General features: G+C 45.3%; 1 protein-coding gene across 1 annotated transcript in view; it reads right to left on the bottom strand.

The window, feature by feature from the left end:
• Positions 1 to 22,165, bottom strand: part of CTSF (cathepsin F) — a 612,378-nt gene that overhangs the window by 538,473 nt on the left and 51,740 nt on the right. The window lies entirely within an intron of this gene.

Genomic DNA, 22,165 nt, shown 5'->3' with positions numbered 1-22,165 from the left:
GGGCTGAAGAAATGTTTGTGTACAGTTACAAAGTAGCACATTTGCAGGCACACAAATACTTTGCAGAACAACAAAGCCCTCTGAAAAATCACTAACCCCACACACAGAAGTATTTACTCACATTCACTAGTCATCTCTTTGCAAGTGTAAATGTATACCTGTGCACATTAGCACCTGTGCTTTTTTATGATGGTCGATTGGCTGGATGATGCATGTCCTAGGGACCAGGCCTGTATAGAGCCCTCATTGCGATGGATGAGTGCACACATTTCCAAGATACAATACAATATAGATTCTTTTAGTTACTTAAGATCATACACATTACTAATACACAGCATAATGTCATAGGAGCTTTCTGTTAAAGGAATATGTGATAACACTAATTCACATTAAAGTCGTACTTTTAATGATGGCTAAATTAACATGAACTTGTTCAATTCAACATGATGTGACTGTGTGATAGAAGAAACCCACTTGTCTAAACTGCACCAAAATGTGTCCTCATTGTGTTGGATAAAAACACACAGTTGTTATACACATCTTGATACAGTCCTCATTGTGATGGATAAAAACGCTTTACTAATACCCAACATAATGTTAAAGAAGCTTACTGTTAATGGAATGTGCAATAAAACTAAATCGCATTAATGTAGTACTTCTAATGAAGCTACATTAACATGAACGTGTTCAATGCAACATGATGTGACTCTGTGTTAGCAGAAGCACACATGTCTAAAATGAACCAAAGTGTGGTCCTCATTGTGTTGGATAAAAACACACAATTGTGACACACATCTTGATACAGTCTTCATTGTGATAGATAAAAACGCCAACCTCTGTAATAGGCACCACAATATTAATTGTGGCAGATAAAGGTACACAACCCTGTCTCACACAATTTAACATGGTCCTCAGTTTGACCTATAAGTGCACATAGGAGCATAAGCCACCTTTATATAGGAGTAATTGTAAAGCATAAAAGAGCACCTTCTTGTGATACACAAAATATGAAATGGTTTTCTGTGTCCATAAGAAAGGTTCATATGCTTGATACACATGTAAAGTTGCGGCAGTGTCTATTACATGTTAGAAACACAAAAGAAAACTGTAACATGTGCTTTGCTATGCTCCTTTTTGCAATGTATAAAACCTCACAATTTACACACATGGTCATCTGAATTGCATACCACAATGTAGTCCTCATTTTGATGGATAAAAACACGCAAGAGTTTTTTTTTTTATCAGAGTGTGGTGTAATATCAGAGAGAGTTAAAACATGCACTGTGATCTCGTTATGAGTTTGATGGACTAAAAGTCTTAAACAAATCATATTTATTGACACCAGATGGGACCAATCTCACATGAATACAGTTGTAATGAGGAATTGGTCTATTTCTATTAAGAATCCTATGGTAGCCTTGTTATTGTATGCCAGCACATCACAAAGTCTCTGCGATTAATTACAAATGAAGAAATAAACCAACATGCAGTTGTAGTGCACTGCATGATATTGCCCTCCTTGTAATATTTAAAACATGCACATCCATGTAAAACTATATGAAATTGCCTTCTATGATAAATAGACAATCTCTCATGTTGTAACAGATAGCATGATGTGCTCCTTAATGTGATGTATCAAAGCAAGGGATCTTGAAATCTGTCATGGCATCTAGCGCTCATTGCACTTGATAAACACAAATTAATTTGTTACATACAATGAGATATATTCCTATTTGTTATGGAAAGAAGTTAATTCTTGGTAACAGTACTTTAGGTACTAGCACAATTTTGCAACAGACCTAGTCGTGTGGTCATCACAGTGATAGGAAAAAGCTCAGTTGTGTAACACACAACATCATGCGGTCCTCATTGTGATGGATAAAATCAAACTGCTGTGATGCACAACATGACTTGATCCAAAGTATGATAATAGTAGCTCACATATATAACATACCAACACATCTGTAACACTCAAAGCTATGGTCATTTTAGAGGGCAGGAGCAAACCACTGGCAAGATTATGATTGTGACCCTGCTGGTTCTTTTTTTTTTTAAGGTTTCCAAAGAAAGTTTTATTCGGCTGACGCGTTTCAACCAAACTGGTCTTTCTCAAAGCCAATACATACGTGGTGATTATACCCTATCACCTATAAACACCAAGCTCACATATGAGTAAACATAGTGAAAAGACTTTGTTGGACCTTGTACGATGCCCAGAACCTTTGGAAGAAGGCCTGATATAAATAGGTCTAGGCAACGTAAATAAATTAACACAAGTGCATGATTTACCTTATGCTTTCACATGATCACAATATATAGGGTCATCAAAAATATATATAAATATTTATCTTAATAACAGATAAACATTTCTACTAAGTTTCTAAACTTGTATAATTAATGGAAAGCACATACTCGACACGGGTACATTGAGAAACGCCACCCGAAAATAACAAATCCAATGCCTGTCATCCCAGCACACCATGCGCAGCCGCCACGCCGCCCCGCAACCATGACCCTGCTGTGATTCATGATGCTTTTTCAATAAAGGATTTAATAGCGCACAATGTTGCAATATGAAATGTGATATAATCATTTTAATGGACTAAACTATCAAAAACAACTCCTGCTTATCAGCACCTAAGGGGAACAATCTCTGTCAGGAGTGCACTCAGAATCGGGTACAGTCCTACCTCTATCAAGCATCTTAAGGCAGCCTTATGAAATTTTTGTGCAGTGAAATGCCGGCGGTGGGGAACGCGAGTCTTTCAATGAAGGGCTCAGCTCCTTCAATTATAAGTTCCCGATCGAGGTCCTCCTCTGCTGCCTCGTCTCTCCCTGGTATGCCAACAATGCGGAAGTCCTTGAAATACTTGTGTTCCCCACCGCCGGCATTACACTGCACAAAAATGTCAATGCATCACGGGTTCTGCCAGAAATCATACGCTTCACATGGGATGTACATCGTACATGAGGAGAAGAACCATGTGAGGCCCCCCTGAGAACCATTCACAAAGCTACAGCTTGAAAGCCATTAACAAGTCCCCCCTGTCATCATCTAATTATTTTGAAGCGTGAATATCATATTGAAGCACCAGCAACCGCCGCGGTCGTTTCTGGACACAAGAGAAAAAGGGCCACACCCCTTGAGTTCATAAGGCATCATCACCCGTGAGAATTCCCTCACCTCAAATGTGAATGACCAGGTCCTGGTCCTGAGGAGAACCCTGAAATCAAATAGGGTTCTGAAATGTGTCGACCCCACCCAGCCAGCAATAATCACCACCAATCAACCGACCCATACCGAGTACAAACAGGACATTTAGGCCTGGTGTAACTGTTTAACTGCGTCGCTGGTTATGGCAGGTGTATGTAGTGAAACACATAACTGAATTGTACCGCCATTGTTCTTTACGTTAAAATAAGGACTGGTCTATTGTTTTGTCATGTTTGGCCATTTCCTAAGTATTTGTTATATGTCCAAAGTACTGTTACCATTGTGTTGTTGATATATGTTTGTACTAATTGTTCTTCTTTAAGACATGAAAGAAATATCCATCTTGTTTGTTCCACAAATAAATGAACAAATAACAAGTGTAATGAAAACAATATAACTACTTGAGAATCTAAGGTGGTTATTTATGAATGTATTTATTCCAAAATGTACGTCCAGACCTTTTTCTTGTTTCCAACTTTCTAAAAAGTGGCATTTTTAAAATTGAGGATTGAAATATGAATTTACCATTCAAGATGGTTTTAAATTACTCTGATACCATTCATGACTTTCCTACCTGCTCCCAATCAAAAATTAACACTTATTAAATGTAATAAGGTACCCAATGGTATGCTATGAAAGAGGCAGGCCTTGCAACAGTGACTACCAGGACATGTCAGATTAAAAACTACATGTCCAACTTTTTAAAGTAAACTGCACCTTGCCCTATGTGCTTTTGAGGGCCTACCCTTTAGGTGACTTATATGTACTCAACAGATTGGTTTATGCTTGGTAAAAGGTTTATTTTGACATGTGGAAATGGCAGTTTACAATTGCACCCACAAGCTGCAGTGGCAGACCAGGGACAGGTTAAACAAAGTCTACTTAAGTGGGTGGCTCAAAAAGTGCTGTAGGGACACTAATAGCATTTAATTTACAGGCTGTGGGTGTACATGCAATATCACTTTACTAGGTACTTGCAAATAAATTAAATGTGACAATGGGGTCTGTAGCCCAATTTTATCATGTTTTAGGAAATGTGAACAAGCACTTTAGCACTGGTTAGCAGTCCTAAGGCCAACAAAAGCAAATTCATAAATATAGTGGGGGTGAAGGCAATAAGCTTTGGGGATGATCACCCTAAGGCTGACTGGTCTAACAAGCATTGACTTGTAACACACTCCATAATATTTTTCTCCTGGTGATGTTTAAAGCATGCACAACCCTGCAATACACACAGGACTCGACAAATCCACTCGCCCGCTCGCATTTGCGAGTGAGAATGGATGAGGACGAGCTATTTTTAGGTCCTACTCGCCCTTTCTGGCGAGTAGGAAATCAAACTAACTTTTGTCCTATGTCTTTGAAAACAGAGCAAAAGTGACAAGATAACACGATTTGAAGGCATTTTTATTGCTCACAAAGGGATTGAGCAATAAAGATGCCTTTAAATCTTGTTATCTTGTCACTTTTGCTCCGTTTTCAGAGACGGAGGTCAAGTGGGTTGCAGTCAGGTCGAGGGGATTTTCCATGGCACCAGACCTTCAGGACTAGTACCATTTTTCGGATTTGTCGAGCCCTGACAGTATGAAAATGTCCTCTGTGATGAATAGGCACACGCTCATATTACTAACAAACACCTTGATGTGGCCCTCAATGTGATGCATCAAAGAACAAAATCTTGTAGCATGCCATATTATCTGTTTCTCAGTGTGAATGGTAAAACCACATGCAATTGTAATATACTAGTGATATAGTCCTTATTGAATAGAAAAGACATTCATGCTTGATAGCAGTAGCATTGATAACAGCACAAATTTGCATCAGACCTAATGGTGAGGTAATTGTTATGAGAATAGGGTCAGATGTTTAACACACAATATCATATGGTCCTTGTTGTGATGGATAACAGATCACACTTTTTTGACACACACTAAGATATGATCCATATGATGGCAATAGAAGCACAGACATATCAGGCACCTAAACATGTGTAAAACTCATAGCTACTGAAAGACAAACACTTATGTATCCCCATTTTAAAGATCAAAATAGGTTCAGCTCTACTCTTGCCTTCCAGGTCTTATCTGAGCGACCTCAAGTTCTTATGTTGAAGTTGACGTTTAACCAGATTTTCACAATTTATGGACAGAATTTACTTACAAATTGTCAAATGCCATAATTAGAGTTGGACGAATGGAATACACCTTCACAAACGAGATGGAGATCCCGTCTGCAGTTTTACAAGTGCTACAATGCTTAATCCGGGCCCTACATTTTTTACTACTTTAAGAAAATAGCACATGTGGCTGGAAACTGAAAAGCAGCTCTTCACTTCGCAAATGTTCAAAATACCAACTGAATTGAGGATGCAGAACTACACAAATTCAAAGGGAAACACAGTGAAAAGATGGATATTTAGCAGTTAGGAACTATTTTTTAAAGGTATTGTCTAAATAATACACTATTTTAAATCCAGTATGGTCAGTTAAATATTCGCTGGATGAAATAAGAAAGCAGTGTTTGCTAAATGCATATGTATTCTGTAATAAATTGTCAGTCACATACGAAAGGGATCCAAATAAAGACTGTTTTTTTGACAAATATATACTGTACCAAATAGGAAGACACTATATGTAAAATATAATCTGGTCCTCATAAACAGACTTGTAAAAAAACACACACCGGTCCTCGTAAAGCTGTTTGCTGTCTTTATGTAGTGTGTAAAAATGGTCTTCATAACTCTTGGATACGGGACATGTGCGGTCCTCATAAGGGGGTTATGTCAGAAAGTCTCAAAACTATTCCCATAATCGTTTTTTGAAAATCTGATATAACTTTCATACTGTCATTAAAGTATAAACATAAAATGTATGATCATTTTGATTCTCTGATGATCAGAAAGGGTGGCCCTCATAATGTAGGTTTTTTTCACTGGTCTTCATAGAGTGATGTGTGTGTGTGTGTGTGTGTGTGTGTGTGTGTGTGTGTGTGTGTGTGTGTGTGTGTGTGTGTGTGTGTGTGTGTGTGTGTGTGTGTGTGTGTGTGTGTGTGTGTGTGTGTGTGTGTGTGTGTGTGTGTGTGTGTGTGTGTGTGTGTGTGTGTGTGTGTGTGTGTGTGTGTGTGTGTGTGTGTGTGTGTGTGTGTGTGTGTGTGTGTGTGTGTGTGTGTGTGTGTGTGTGTGTGTGTGTGTGTGTGTGTGTGTGTGTGTGTGTGTGTGTGTGTGTGTGTGTGTGTGTGTGTGTGTGTGTGTGTGTGTGTGTGTGTGTGTGTGTGTGTGTGTGTGTGTGTGTGTGTGTGTGTGTGTGTGTGTGTGTGTGTGTGTGTGTGTGTGTGTGTGTGTGTGTGTGTGTGTGTGTGTGTGTGTGTGTGTGTGTGTGTGTGTGTGTGTGTGTGTGTGTGTGTGTGTGTGTGTGTGTGTGTGTGTGTGTGTGTGTGTGTGTGTGTGTGTGTGTGTGTGTGTGTGTGTGTGTGTGTGTGTGTGTGTGTGTGTGTGTGTGTGTGTGTGTGTGTGTGTGTGTGTGTGTGTGTGTGTGTGTGTGTGTGTGTGTGTGTGTGTGTGTGTGTGTGTGTGTGTGTGTGTGTGTGTGTGTGTGTGTGTGTGTGTGTATATATATATATATATATATATATATATATATATATATATATATATATATATATATATATATATAGAGACCCAAGAGGTGGTAAGCTTGCAAAGCCAGACAATCAGGACGCTGGTTCGTGATGGCTTTTAAGATGATGCAGCTGTTTTTGAAGGTTATGCAACCTCTAAGGAAAGCAAGTATAATTCCATTGGAGTCGGGGTGATAGGATTATGTTTATTCAGGTCCTTGATGAGGTATGCTGTGGAATGGGGGTCCAGTTAGGGGTCTGACAGGCTGTGGAGCAGAGTGTGCCACCTTGCAGATAAAAGAGAGCAAGAACTTTAGCAGGCCTTCTTGTGTCGCTTTCTAAGACAAATGCTTTCAATAACTTTAGTAACAGGAGGTGGTAACAGCAGTCTTAGTCTTCTAGGCTATATGATCCTTGTGGGTGGGATCAGTGTCAATGGTGAACCTGATCGATCATGCAAAAGGTGAAACCAGAGGGTTTTAATCCATCTGGTTATATCGTTGAGGGAGGTTCGGCATAATTGTTCTTGGCAAATAGCAGGAAATCTGTTGTGAGAATGAATTTCAAGTAGGTTCATGGCAAGCCAGTCTGGATGAGGTGCCGTCAGTATTTGAGGTGTTAGATGTTTGGAGAGAAAGTGACATTCAAATAGTGTTGATCTGTATAAAAATCATCTGCTGTGTAAACAGCAGATAAACTGCTGTCCCATCAGTTCATCTATTACTTATATATTTTTTTTAGAGATCACTGTGGCACTCTGTATAAAAGTGGTAACTGCAGCAGTGGGGAGGTTTAGCTTACATAAATAATTTCCATAAGGGTCTAAAATAAGCCTGGGGCGTGGCCTTACTGGGGAATAGAGAGGACATCAGCCGTAGGTGCTCTGCTCCTGGCCTGCTAATATCAGCTACCATCAGCACCCATCATCCACCTAGTAGGCACAAATTTCAGTGCAGACCTTGGTGGCCACAAGGGAAGAGAGTGTCAAGCAGATCACCCGGAAGTTACAGCTAGTGGTGAGGAGAGGCCTAGGCAACACTTCAAGATAAATAATCTTCGGAGGCCGAGCACAACCAAGCACTAACTAAGGTTGCAGCACATCCACCTGAGAAACATGTGGCAGCGACATGCAGACAAGACCACTGTCAACCGAGGCAAGAAAGATATAGAGAGGTGATGACAAGCTCTGTGGCCCCGCAGAAACACCATATTGGAAGTGGCCACCAATTACGGCTCATCTTCACTTGGGGCAGTGAAAACCGATTTGACTGAGGAGTGACCAATACTGAGTATTAGCAAAGAAGGGCCCTCAACAGAAACCATATTGACCATCGAGGGGCAAAAGATACGCGGCTAGGCTGGCGAAGAGCTTCCCTTACTCAGAGAGGGAACATACCCATGGTCAACGAGATCAAGAAAGGTAAAGTTGAGGTCCAACAGGAAGTGATGAAACATGGCATTTGGCAAAATGGTGGCAGGAATGAGAAGCAACTGGAAGCAGCCCAAAGGAAGAGCTAGCTGCGACGGTTCCAAGGAGCGCTCCCACTTCACCATGTACACTAGATTTGGTTGGGGCAAGGGCTCTTGAGGATGGGCAGGTAAGGGTCTGAAAGACTGCTCTAAGGACCATATTGCCCATTGCTGCTCTTATGCTCTGAAGAGGGCTGCAGGGAGGAACCATACACTGCAAAAAAGTGGCATACAAATTCTTCAGTTATGTTAACTTGGATGTTTTGGGTTTGAGGGGTCTTTGGAACGTGGGGGAACTACTGCCCCAGGACACAATTCCACTTGCAATGCATTCACAACGGAAGAGGCAATTGAACACACCAGGACCTTTAAAGATAGCAATCTTATGCTAGACCAATATGATTAAAATAGTAAGCCCTTACATTAGGCGCCTTATGCCTTGACAAAGCATTTAGAACTCCTTCTTTTTTAGGGAACCAGGGGAATCTGTGTCTCCTTAAAGAGTGCTCACTTGCACTAAAAAGATTGCCCTAAATTAAGATTAAAGGAATTCCAGCGGCAGTACTTCTTGTTAAGCCTTACAAAAAAGGAAGTGGTGATAATATTATAAAGTCAAAGTTTCATGGGCATTGTTTTAAGAGTTAATCCAGTCAAATCAGGCAGGTCCCACATAGCAGTGACACCACTTTGTGCCGCAAACACCAATCAGGAAAACTTCTTTAAATTAACCATTTCTGGCATTTTTATTTTTGCAGGACGGGGGAGGAGGTCGTGGGAGGTGACCTCAACCAGTGATAGAATGTACCAACGACCACACACACACCAGGGTTTCAGAGATAGGAGGGTTTGCGTCCCCAAGTTTCAAGGAATACTGGATACCCTAAGAGACACACATAAGGATGACACTGACTTTTAATTCTGCAGCTCACTGCACATATGCATGACCTAGTTCACTTCCTGACAGTGACCAGCTGGCGGTGCAGGTTAAAGATGCCCCTATCAGCACATTACCTTGACCACTCTGATGATCAGTACAATGAAGGCCTCATACCCAATATCCACTAGGAAACGTAATGACTACGTTCAGTACGATCCAGTAGTCTATAAGAGGATTTAGAATGGGTGTTCATGACTGATACTGACATGGAAAACGTTTCAGTTGCTATGCTTTGGCACATTCTAAAAACAGTCCTCAAGGGTCCTTACATATCAGCGGCAGCTTGACTGATAAAGGTGAGGGCTGAAAGCAGGGAATGGAAACTTAGGTCCAATTCATGTGTCCTAGATCTAGAGAAAGCTGAATATACCGGTGTTGGACTTGGCCCTTCTGGCAGGTTCACCCCTAATCTTTTTGCTTTTAGTATGTGATCTGTGTTAGTGATTTTTGGGTCTCTGCGCACTTTTCCCTATGTCCCAGAGTAAAGTGCGGCGTGCGTGTAGTGAGGCTGGCCTGCCCTCCCATAGGAATGCATGGGGAATGTGTGTGTTCATGTTAGTTCCTGATGTATGGGGAGTGCAGGCTCGAGTTTGGTATGTGCGAACTCGTGAGAGTGAATGCTGCGCAATGGTATGTGCGGCTTGTATGTGTCTAGTGGGGAAGTGCCACTTCTAGACATTGATGTATGTGTGCAGTGAGGGTACTGGAGCGTGATTGGCTGGAGCTGGCTGGCAAGCCTGGCTCCAGGAAGTCTGGATGGGTCAGTGGAGAGATCAGCCTGAGTGGAGAGATCAGCCCGAGTGATGTGAGGGAGGGCTGCACCTGGTTCCTGAATGGGGCTGGGCTTTCCCCACACAATGCTGGCTCCGCCCCCTGTGGTGCGTCTAACGACCCTAGCCTCCCTAGTGAATGAAAGGGGTGGTTGAGCCATCAAGGGTGCTCCAAAACCAGCTGCAACTGGTTTCCCCCCACCCTGCACCTACAGACAAAGGATTTAGTAGTATAAGAAGGGGCTGTGTCCCCTTACAAGTGGTTCTGTTCTGTTCTGTTCCACGATCCTGCCAGAGGGGGCTGTTGCTGTTGCTGGGGCCAGGAGGACCGCCACTTAGATTGTCTCCCTGCCTGGAGACCCAGTGAGCTGGCTCTGGGCCCAGCCTTGCCCCCCCTGCCTGCCTCCAGACCTTGCTGGAGCTTTGCTTTTGCCTTTAGCGCTGAGAGCGCTTTACTTTAACCCCTAGCGCCTGGGAGCGCTTTATTTTACTTATTGCGCTTGAGAGCGCTTTCATTGCCCAGCCGGTGCCCACCCGGCATTTGCTGAATTCTGCTGCGTTCGTTATTTAATTACGAGTGCCCACCTCGCTTTACAATTTAATTAGAGCCGGTGTCGACCCGGCATTGCCCCGTGTTTTCACCGCCGCAGCCCAGGACAAAGAACCGCCGAGAGAAGCTTGCCGGAAGAGCCGCGCTGGGATTGGCCCAGCCAGCCGAGCCTCCCGCCGCATCATCGAGGGAGGAGGGAGAAGCAGGCAGCAGCCTGCGTTGACCGTCCCGAGGCTCCCGAGCGAAGGGAGAGCCCCGGGAAAAGAAAAAACTCCAGCCGCCAGAGGAGTCCATAGGAAGCCTACCATCCGGTGAGTAGGGCCCGGTGCTAGTCGGTAGGGAGGAGGGCGTCGGGGCACATTGCCGGTGCCCGCCCCTCCCCGCAAGCGTGAGGGACCCCAGCGAGGCTGCATTCTTTATTTAGAGCCTAGATAGGCTCTGGGGGCAGTTCTTTGTTAATCAGAGCCCACGAGGCTCAGGCGGCATATCTTTGTTTTCGAGCCCAGCGAGGCTCCAAGCCCACAGTTGTTCTCGAGCCCTGAGAGGCTCAGGGTGCCATTTTTCTCTCACGAGCCCAGAGAGGCTTGAGGGCCAGTGCCTTTTTTGCAGAGCCCCGAGGCTCCCGCCCATATTGGTTTGCGAGCCCAGAGAGGCTCGAGGGGCATTCGTTATTGCAGAGCCCAGGGAGGCTCACAGCCCAGCCCAGTCATTTGTTTTAGAGCCCAGCGAGGCTCTTGGGGGCAGTTAGTTGGTTAGAGCCCCGTGGCTCCCACGCTGTGTTTCGCCCCCTGTGTTCTTGAGCCCACGAGGCTCCAACCTTGGCATCATCATTGCTTACAACTGCCCAGCACTTTGTGGGCAGTTGCCACGTTTAGGTCTGTGTTCTTTGCTGCCTGCGCAGCCTGCCCTGACATTTTGGACTAAGGGCATTTCAGCCCTTGCGAGGCCAGTTGGCCTGGGGAGCAGTTCTAGTGTTGTGCTATGTGCACCCTGCGCATTTATGGTTTACTTGCTAATATGATTCCTGCGCAAATGTTCTACCTGCACCTATTAATGTGTTTTAATGCCTCATGTGCAATGTGTTTTATGTTTCTTTCCCTTTGCTAAAAGTGACCTGCTTAGAGGATTGTTTATGTTTTATTACCTTTGCTAAATGTGACTTGCGCAGGTGATTGTTTATGTTCCTTCCCCTTTGCTAAAAATTACCTGCTTAGAGGATTGTTTATGTTTCTTCCCCTTTGCTAAAAGTGACCTGCTTAGAGGATTGTTTATGTTTTATTACCTTTGCTAAATGTGCCTTGCTTAGGTGATTGTTTATGTTCCTATAGGTCCTGATAATAAGGTCCTAGTTCCCTGCGTGATTTTCCTACAGTGGTTAGGGTTGCGTAGGAGGTATTTACCCTTTACCAGTAACTACTGGTTGTGTGCTACATATACTATTTTTAATGCTATAGTTATTATAGGTTCTATGTGCTAAGTGTTATACCTACAAGTACTGATTACTACAAGTGCTAGTTCTAAAAGTGCATACCCCTGACAGTGGTCCAGGTGGCCCTGTCCTGTACATAATCCCCTGTAAATTCTGCCCGTGCCTGTTGGCACATTGTAAAGTGTGTGTGTTATCTACTGTGTTTTGCTATAATACAAAGGCTATTTTTGATATAACTTTGTGTGGAGTTTTTGTGGAGTTTCCTTTGTGGTGGGCCTTGGGTGTTGTTGCTGGGTGCGCGCGCAAACGCTTTACACATCGCCTCCGAGATTAGCCTTGCTGCTCGCGTCATGTTACCTAGAGGGTGAGCAGGGGTTATCTTGGTGTGTAACTCCCTTGCCCTGACTTAGAAATGGTGATCCCTGACTGACTTTGGCTTGAGCCTTGGCCAGCCGGGGGTCCCGTTTCTAACAACCGGACTTAAGACAAAACCGAAATATTACCTCTCGGAGAATAGAACAGGTTATGTTATGTTATGTTAACATTATTTATACTGCGCACAGCTGCCCCAGCAAAGGGGCGTCCTGGCGCTTGAACAAGTACTGGAACATAACACGCAGAAAGGAGAAGGAAGACGGCTAACCAAGTACAGAGAACAGGAAAGTTTTAATAGCACGCCTAAAAACGGACAGATTATCCAAAGCTCGAATGTGCACCGGGAGAGAATTCCATAGCCCAGCGGCAAGCACTCGGTAGGAGCGGCCACCCATCCTGCTGAGTTTAAAACGGGGGCAGACCGCGAGATGAAGAGCCTCCGATCTCAAGGACCTCGAAGGGACATAGGGGGTGAGCAAGTTAGCAAGTGCAGGCGGCGAGGAAAGCTTCATAATTTTAAAGGCCAAACAAAGCGCTTTAAACTTAATTCTTTGCCTAACCGGCAGCCAGTGAAGGGCAGAAATAGTGCTGGAAACCGAGCAATGCCTAGGAAGACCAACAATGGCCCGCGCCGCAGCATTCTGTACCCTTTGTAGCCTAGATGCCTCCGCCTGATTTACCCCCAGCATCAATGCGCTACCGTAGTCCAGCCGAGACAGAACTGAGGCTTGGACCACGAGCTGCCGGGTGGGGGGGTAAAAAAACTTGAGGTGGGCTCCTTGTACCCCAATGAAAGGTAAAAAAAAACTCTGAAGAGCTTATGAGAATTACAGGGTATGGAGGGTGAAACACTGATAGAAGACAAGGCGATAGCAAGTGCTTTCCAGGATTTTTTATCAGAATCGCTACAAAGAAGACACAATCTCAGCCTCTGACATCAAGGCCTACTAGAAGGCAAACCTCAGAAAGAAAATAGCCGCTGGGAATCCGTCTGTCACCATATTACACAGAAGGGGGTGGTAAGTGGGAAGTGATAAGCGTAGTCAATAGGCACAAAAAGGGGAAAACCCTAGGCACAGATACAAAAACTGTTACATGTTATGACATTTTCTGTAGAGCATGCTCAACAATTAATAAGGGTTTCAGTAAAAATGATGTGATTTCACTATACAATATTGAAATCATTTATCTCACAAAAACATAGTTCAAGGATGACTGTTGCGCCATCATGAATTAACGTACCTTTACCGGTTACACCTTGTTCTCTGCCTACTACACTCAAACATGCAGTTGAGGGCTTTTTATTCTGGTTAAAATGGTTTGAAATTATTTAAATTGGATTCATCTTCCCCAGTGCCCGTGAACCTAAATTAATTAGACTCACTGACTTGTCTGGGACTCACTGGAACTTACTTCTAGGCTATCAAATTCTTCTGGGGGAGGTGCTAGGCTTATCTTCTTTATTAACCTCTTTGTGTGCCCCACCCACATAAAAAACAGACTTTGGATACTGTCTGCAGTAACATCCACCTATACCAGACCTATTATTCTTTTATGGTCTGATAGTCTAACAACTACTATTTTTTTTTCATTTCAAGTACCTATAACTATCATGAATAGGGATATGACTTCTGCGGCCTTGATCTACCCTAAATGGAAAAAGGTTTTAACTGAACCATTAGCGCCCTGTTAAACGATTCTTCCACTGAGCTCTCTCTCTCCTAGAAGTGTATAATACACAAATAAATACTGCTTTTATTAAGATAGCCTCCACTGAAGAAGTCCCTTAAACAGGCTAGACCTTTTTGTGGTTGATTCTCCATGGACCTATCAGAAATGAAATTGTCTCTTCGTAATCTTGAGTACCAATGGTGTTGTGATAACTCTTCTCAAAAACTCACATTTTAAAAGCTCATCCAAATGTACTATTAAACCTGTCAAGGCTGCTTTTTTCCAATAAAATATCTGATGCTCTTAAGAATATTGTTGTCCTTGTAAGCTACCAAACACAATCAAATAGCAGATTCTTGGAGAATAATTCATACTATTCCTTTAAACTGGTGATACGTAGAGCCAATGTGATCTCCCCACTGTCATAATCCAACTGGGCTCTTGACCCATTTTTCTCATGTCAATATAGTGGGTTATTCCTTATAGGAGTGGTTTTAAACTTTCACATGTAATCTCCTTACTGAAAAAAAACCCTCACTAAATCCTAAAAAATCTGTCTATAGGAACAACTTCCCAATTTGGATAAGTTTTTAAAAAGGACAGTATTTACATAGCTAGTAGACCAGATAAATACACCATTAAATCTTAGGTCCAGGCTTGATGATTTTGGAATCAAGGAAACAACCCTTACATGGTTTGAAGACTTTAACTAACAGATCTCAAGAAAAATGTTTCCTCCTTATATCTCTTCTCTGAGACGCCATGCCTGCAGAGTCCCTCAGAGCCACATTTGGTTTCCACTCCTTAATCTCTATATATATTCTGCCCTCACTACTGGAACTCAAATAAATGCTGTGATTAGTTCCTTCTTTTTCCAACTTCACACGTTAAAATGTATTCTCTATCTTTATTCAGTGCCAACCCTGAATTAATTTTTTTCAGCGCTGCCTACCATAGCATGGATTATCTGTATCTGCCTCAATGCACTGAGCATGGCCTCCAAATGGTGCAAAACTATGCTGTACGCCAGAGTTAAGACAAAGAAAGACCATACTTCTCCTGCATTGGTCTCTTTACATTGGCTTCATGTCAAGGATTTTAAGTCGTTTTGTGTAATGCACAAAGATGTATATGTTAAAAGACAACCAGCCCTTCTTCAGTGCTACAAGTGGTACAGTCCTAATCTGCCATTAATATGCAGAGGAAAGCATTTCTTTGTGGTTCCCAGATTAGGGGGTCCTTTGTCCGTCCCCAATCCTGTTGGGGACAGGTACCGTCCGCCACAAGGGCGGAGGAACCGTGCCCCCAATTAGGATGCACCCGCCACAGTGGCGGGTGCATCCAGCATTTTTAACATTGCGGCGGACGGTGCTTAAAGCTCCGCCGCAGCAATGTGAAACATGCTTGTTGTGTGTTTCAGAGCACAACATGACAGGCACCGCGTGGTGCCTGCCATGTTGTGCTTTGAAACGCAGGGGGGTACCATAGGTACCCCCCATGTGCACCCCCACCCCCCTTCACCCTGGGGGCCCGCAAGGGGCCCCCAAAGCAGGAACCCTATGCATTTTCGTGGCGGCATCGCCGCCACGGAAAGGCATTCCTCCCAGGCCATCCTAATATGGCTGGCGGTGTCTGATAGACACCGCCACCATATCAGGCCTTTTCCGCCGCCACGCCCCCCCCCACCATTGTAATATGGCAGGGGGGAAGAAAGGTGGGTGACGGGCAAGGATGGCGGATGGATCGCCACCGCCTGCATGGCGGTAGCGATCCGTCCGCCATCCTAATGGACCCCTTAGTTGGCAGCTTCTAGTTGGTAGACACCACACCTACACCTAAAGTCAATCAGCTAAAATTCAGGATGCCCGGATCGTATGGTCTCTTCCATTCGCTCAACATTGGTTTCATTTTTTTTCGGTGCCAATACTCTTGCTGAATACTGCACTCTCCAAAAAGGTAGCCTGACCTAGCCTCCGAGTCTTCTTAAAATACCTGAATTCCTTTTAGGGAAACCTGGCTTCCTTTGCTGTACAGAATGTTTTGCAAGTCCTGAAAATTATAGTCTTTAACCCGAACTCAGGGACAGATCAAGTGTAATTAAATGTACTCGAGCAAAAAGCACACTCCGCTGATAGCAAGCACATGAAAAACAACAAAATGCACGTACATAGTACAGTAAAAAGTGAAACAATTTCACAGTATGATTTGACAGTACGAGGTAGGCTGGGTTTTAACATGTAAAATACACTTTAGAAATAATGTACTGATTTAAACTCTCGAGTTAGTCTTTGTAACTAGCGCCTTGAGACCCTCGCGGGTGAGTAGCTACACTTTACCAACCGTGATTGTTTGTAACAGTTATTTTCATTGCTTTATTTCTGAATTACTTCCTTAATTGTAAAATCTACAAATCTATTAAACTACTCAGAACATTTTTCAGATGCTTTTCCTTATTTCGTTCATCACTTTGGATAAGGAAAAAGGATAATCAGATCCCATGCAAACCCTGAGTCACTGTATCCCAAATGCCATATGGAAATGTCCTTTTTTTAAAATTATTATTCACAACAATTATGTTTTGGTAAAAAAAGGAGGAAGCCGTACAAAAGGGGGTGATGATGAACGGAGCATCAGAACCAATCAAACACTCACACCCAGTCAACAGATCTGGGTTTAATCCATCACCGTTTTTAGCCCACTCTGCCACCCCAGTTCAGACATGGCCATATGCAAATCAGTCTGACCCTGTGCCTCATGGGAACAGTCCAGCCCGAACTGCCAAGCCATGCCTTCCCTGGACCGGAAACAAGCTTCAAAGGTCCGGTTTCTGGCATTTCAGCCGTCTTCAGCCCGGCTTGCTTGAATCCAGTGGCAAAATAAGCAAGGGACTCACGTCTGAGCATACCCTGCCAATTTATGGCGAACAAAGAGGTACAAAAGGGGGTGGTGATGGACGGAGCATCTGAACCAATCAAACACTCCCACACAGTCAACAGATCTGGGTTTAATCCATTACCGTTCTTTAGCCCACTCTGCCACCCCAGTTCAGACATGGTCATATGCAAATCAGTCTGACCCTGTGCCTCATGGGAACAGTCCAGCCCGAACTGCCACGCCATGCCTCCCCTGGACCGGAAACAAGCTTCCGAGGACCGGTTTCTGGCATTTCAGCCGTCTTCAGCCCGGCTTGCTTGAATCCAGTGGCAAAGTGAGCAAGGGACTCACGTCTGAGCATACCCTGCCAACATATGGAAAACAAAGCGGAACAAAAGGGGGTGGTGATGGACGGAGCATCTGAACCAATCAAACACTCACACCCAGTCAACAGATCTGGGTTTAATCCATCACCGTTCTTTAGCCCACTCTGCCACCCCAGTTCAGACATGGCCATATGCAAATCAGTCTGACCCTTTGCCTCATGGGAACAGTCCAGCCCGAACTGCCAAGCCATGCCTTCCCTGGACCGGAAACAAGCTTCCGAGGACCGGTTTCTGGCATTTCAGCCGTCTTCAGCCCGGCCTGCTTGAATCCAGTGGCAAAGTGAGCAAGGGACTCACATCTGAGCATACCCTGTCAACTTATGGCGAACAAAGCGGTACAAAAGGGGGTGATGATGGACGGAGCATCTGCACCAATCCAACACTCACACCCAGTCAACAGATCTGGGTTTAATCCATCCCGTTCTTTAGCCCACCCTGCCACCGCAGTTCAGACATGGCCATATGCAAATCAGTCTGACCCTGTGCCTCATGGGAACAGTCCAGCCCGAAATGCCAAGCCATGCCTTCCCTGGACCTGAAACAAGCTTCAGAGGACCGGTTTCTGGAATTTCAGCTGTCTTCAGCCCGACTTGCTTGAATCCAGTGGCAAAGTGAGCAAGGGACTCACGTCTGAGCATACCCTGCCAACTTATGGCGAACAAAGCGGTACAAAAGGGGGTGGTGATGGACGGAGCATCTGAACCAATCAAACACTCAAACCCAGTCAACAAATCTGAGTTTAATCCATCACCGTTCTTTAGCCCACTCTGCCACCCCAGTTCAGACATGGCCATATGCAAATCAGTCTGACCTTGTGCCTCATGGGAACAGTCCAGCCCGAACTGCCAAGCCATGCCTTCCCTAGACCGGAAACAGGCTTCCGAGGACCGGTTTCTGGCATTTCAGCCGTCTTCAGCCCGGCTTGCATGAATCCAGGGGCAAAGTGAGCAAAAGACTCACGTCTGAGCATACCCTGCCAAATTTTTGGCAAACAAAGCGGTACGAAAGGGGGTGGTGATGGACGGAGCATCTGAACCAATCAAACACTCACCCCAACTCAACAGATCTGGGTTTAATCCATCACCGTTCTTTAGCCCACTCTGCCACCCCAGTTCAGACATGGCCATATGCAAATCAGTCTGACCCTGTGCCTCATGGGAACAGTCCAGCCCGAACTGCCAAGCCATGCCTTCCCTGGACCGGAAACAAGCTTCTGAGGACCGGTTTCTGGCATTTCAGCCGTCTTCAGCCCGGCTTGCTTGAATCCAGTGGCAAAGTGCGCAAGGGACTCACGTCTGAGCATACCCTGCCAATTTATGGCGAACAAAGCGGTACAAAAGGGGGTGATGATGGACGGAGCATCTGAACCAATAAAACACTCACACCAGGTCAACAGATCTGGGTTAAATCCATCACCGTTCTTTAGCCCACTCTGCCACCCCAGTTCAGACATGGCCATATGCAAATCAGTCTGACCCTGTGCCTTATGGGAACAGTCCAGCCCGAACTGCCAAGCCATGCCTTCCCTGGACCTGAAACAAGCTTCAGAGGAACAGTTTCTGGAATTTCAGCCGTCTTCAGCCCGACTTGCTTGAATCCAGTGGCAAAGTGAGCAAGGGACTCACGTCTGAGCATACCCTGCCAACTTATGGCGAACAAAGCGGTACGAAAGGGGGTGGTGATGGACGGAGCATCTGAACCAATCAAACGCTCACACCCAGTCAACAAATCTGGGTTTAATCCATCACCGTTCTTTAGCCCACTCTACCACCCCAGTTCAGACATGGCCATATGCAAATCAGTCTGACCCTGTGCCTCATGGGAATAGTCCAGCCCGAACTGCCAAGCCATGCCTTCCCTGGACCGGAAATAAGCTTCCGAGGACCCGTTTCTGGCATTTCAGCCGTCTTCAGCCCGGCTTGCTTGAATCCGGTGGCAAAGTGAGCAAGGGACTCACGTCTGAGCATACCCTGTCAACTTATGGCGAACAAAGCGGTACAAAAGGGGGTGGTGATGGATGGAGCATCTGAACCAATCAAACACTCACACCCAGTCAACAAATCTGGGTTTAATCCATCACCTTTCTTTAGCCCACTCTGCCACCCCAGTACAGACATGGCCATATGCAAATCAGTCTGACCCTGTGCCTCATGGGAACAGTCCAGCGCGAACTGCCAAGCCATGCCTTCCCTAGACCGGAAACAAGCTTCCGAGGACCAGTTCTGGCATTTCAGCCGTCTTCAGCCCGGCTTGCATGAATCCAGGGGCAAAGTGAGCAAGGGACTCACGTCTGAGCATACCCTACCAACTTATGGCGAACAAAGCGGTACGAAAGGGGGTGGTGATGGACGGAGCATCTGAACCAATCAAACACTCACACCAAGTCAACAGATCTGGGTTTATTCCAACACCGTTCTTTAACCCACTCTGCCACCCCAGTTCAGACATGGCCATATGCAAATCAGTCTGACCCTATGCCTCATGGGAACAGTCCAGCCCGAACTGCCAAGCCACGCCTTCCCTGGACCGGAAACAAGCTTCCGAGGACTGGTTTCTGGCATTGCAGCCGTCTTCAGCCCGGCTTGCTTGAATCCAGTGGCAAAGTGAGCAAGGGACTCACGTCTGAGCATACCCTGCCAACTTATGGCGAACAAAGCGGTACGAAAGGGGGTGGTGATGGACGGAGCATCTGAACCAATCAAACGCTCACACCCAGTCAACAGATCTGGGTTTAATCCATCACCGTTCTTTAACCCACTCTGCCACTCCAGTTCAGACATGGCCATATGCAAATCAGTCTGACCCTGTGCCTCATGGGAACAGTCCAGCGCGAACTGCCAAGCCATGCCTTCCCTGGACCGGAAACAAGCTTCCGAGGACTGGTTTCTGGCATTGCAGCCGTCTTCAGCCCGGCTTGCTTGAATCCAGTGGCAAAGTGAGCAAGGGACTCACGTCTGAGCATACCCTGCCAACATATGGCGAACAAAGCGGTACGAAAGGGGGTGGTGATGGACGGAGCATCTGAACCAATCAAACGCTCACACCCAGTCAACAGATCTGGGTTTAATCCATCACCGTTCTTTAACCCACTCTGCCACTCCAGTTCAGACATGGCCATATGCAAATAAGTCTGACCCTGTGCGTCATGGGAACAGTCTAGCCCGTCCAGCAGAGTGGGCTAAAGAACGGTGAAGGATTAAACCCAGATCTGTTGACTGGGTGTGAGTGTTTGATTGGTTCAGATGCTCCGTCCATCACCACCCCCTTTTGTACTGCTTTGTTTGCCATAAGTTGGCAGGGTATGCTCAGACGTGAGTCCCTTGCTCACTTTGCCATTGGATTCAAGCAAGCCTGGCTGAAGACGGCTGTAATGCCAGAAACCGGTCCTAGGAAGCTTGTTTCCGGTCCAGGGAAGGCATGGCTTGGCAGTTCGGGCTGGACTGTCTCCATAAGGCACAGGGTCAGACTGATTTGCATATGGCCATGTCTGAACTGGGGTGGCAGAGTGGGCTAAAGAACGGTGATGGATTAAAACCAGATCTGTTGACTGGGTGTGAGTGTTTGATTGGTTCAGATGCTCCGTCCATCACCACCCCCTTTTGTAAAAAAAGGAGGAAACCTAAATATGAGGACAACTTCAAAGAGAAAAACACATCTTTTTGAAATTCTCTCCATTCTTTTTATTAAAATGCTTTAAATGTAAACATTGTAACATCAGCAAAATGCTTACTTCCTACCCTACTAATAAAATCCACCCTAATACATCACGAGTGAACTATCACGTGGCGACCCTTCATTTACGGTCATCAGTCAATGATCATGTGAGTCGTTTCCAGGTCATTCATGTGAGGCCACGTGGTGTGTGATGCTACTTCCGCTACTCCTGGTGTTTTGGTGAATTAAGGTCAATGTTACAGCAGTCACCAGGCAGAAAGTATTTCATTCCAGGGCACATACATACCCGCCAACTCACTTGCATTTGGCGGTGGCCTCCTATTTTTACTAAGATTCATCCGCTTGAAAAATAAATACCTTCATTGTCAATATTTGGGTAATGCGTTTTTTAAACATATCTCATCCGTTTTGCTGCCTGACTTCACCTGTATTCAAGAGAATGACAATGCTGAACGTTCAAAAGTGGGAGGGTGGGTGGGAGGGGTCAGTGGCCCAAAGATTTTGTATAGGACCTGCTGTCTATGTGGCTGAATGCCAGGTTTGGCGAAAAACAAGTTCTGACTCAGCTTCATGCCTCTTTCCTCCACCATCCTAAACTTCCTGCCTTCTGTATCTCTCGCCGGTTCTTCCTTTCTCCCTTTGCTCTCCCACTTTTTCTCTCCCTCTTCCACCATATTTCTCTCTCTTGCTCTCAGTCTGATGATGGAAAATGAGTGCCCGTCCACGAATACAAGAGTCGATGCTCACTGCTTGCAACCACTGGCACAAATTAAGCACAGGGTAGGTCAGGGAGAGAAACACTTCCGATGGGTCTCCTAATTTGGCCGTGTACTGTGGCAAGTAGCGTGGGGGGGGGGGGTGTTTTGTGGGCGATGGTGTCCCCCACGCCCTTACCTACGGCCGTAGCAGGAATCGCCTGCACCCCCACCCCCCTTAGATACGGGTGCCCACAGGTCTAGCTACGCCGCTGGCCTTATAGCACTTCACCCTTCAGAGCACTACAGAATTAAACACATCAGTAAGAAACATTCCCGATAATCATATGCTCATGATCACAAATGAGTGCCATCGCAGTCACAAGGCCCAGCAAGAGACCGGATTAGGCAGGCAGCGCCCAACCCTGCAGGGTTTTCTCGTGACATGCTGACACAACAGCATACCAGCACGCGAACAACAGCCACAGAAGATTTATTCTGCAT

Source organism: Lissotriton helveticus, chromosome 9 (genome assembly GCF_964261635.1).
Source record: "Lissotriton helveticus chromosome 9, aLisHel1.1, whole genome shotgun sequence".
NCBI classification, from domain to species: Eukaryota; Metazoa; Chordata; class Amphibia; order Caudata; family Salamandridae; genus Lissotriton; species Lissotriton helveticus.
This window is presented reverse-complemented; position numbering and strand designations above follow the sequence as displayed.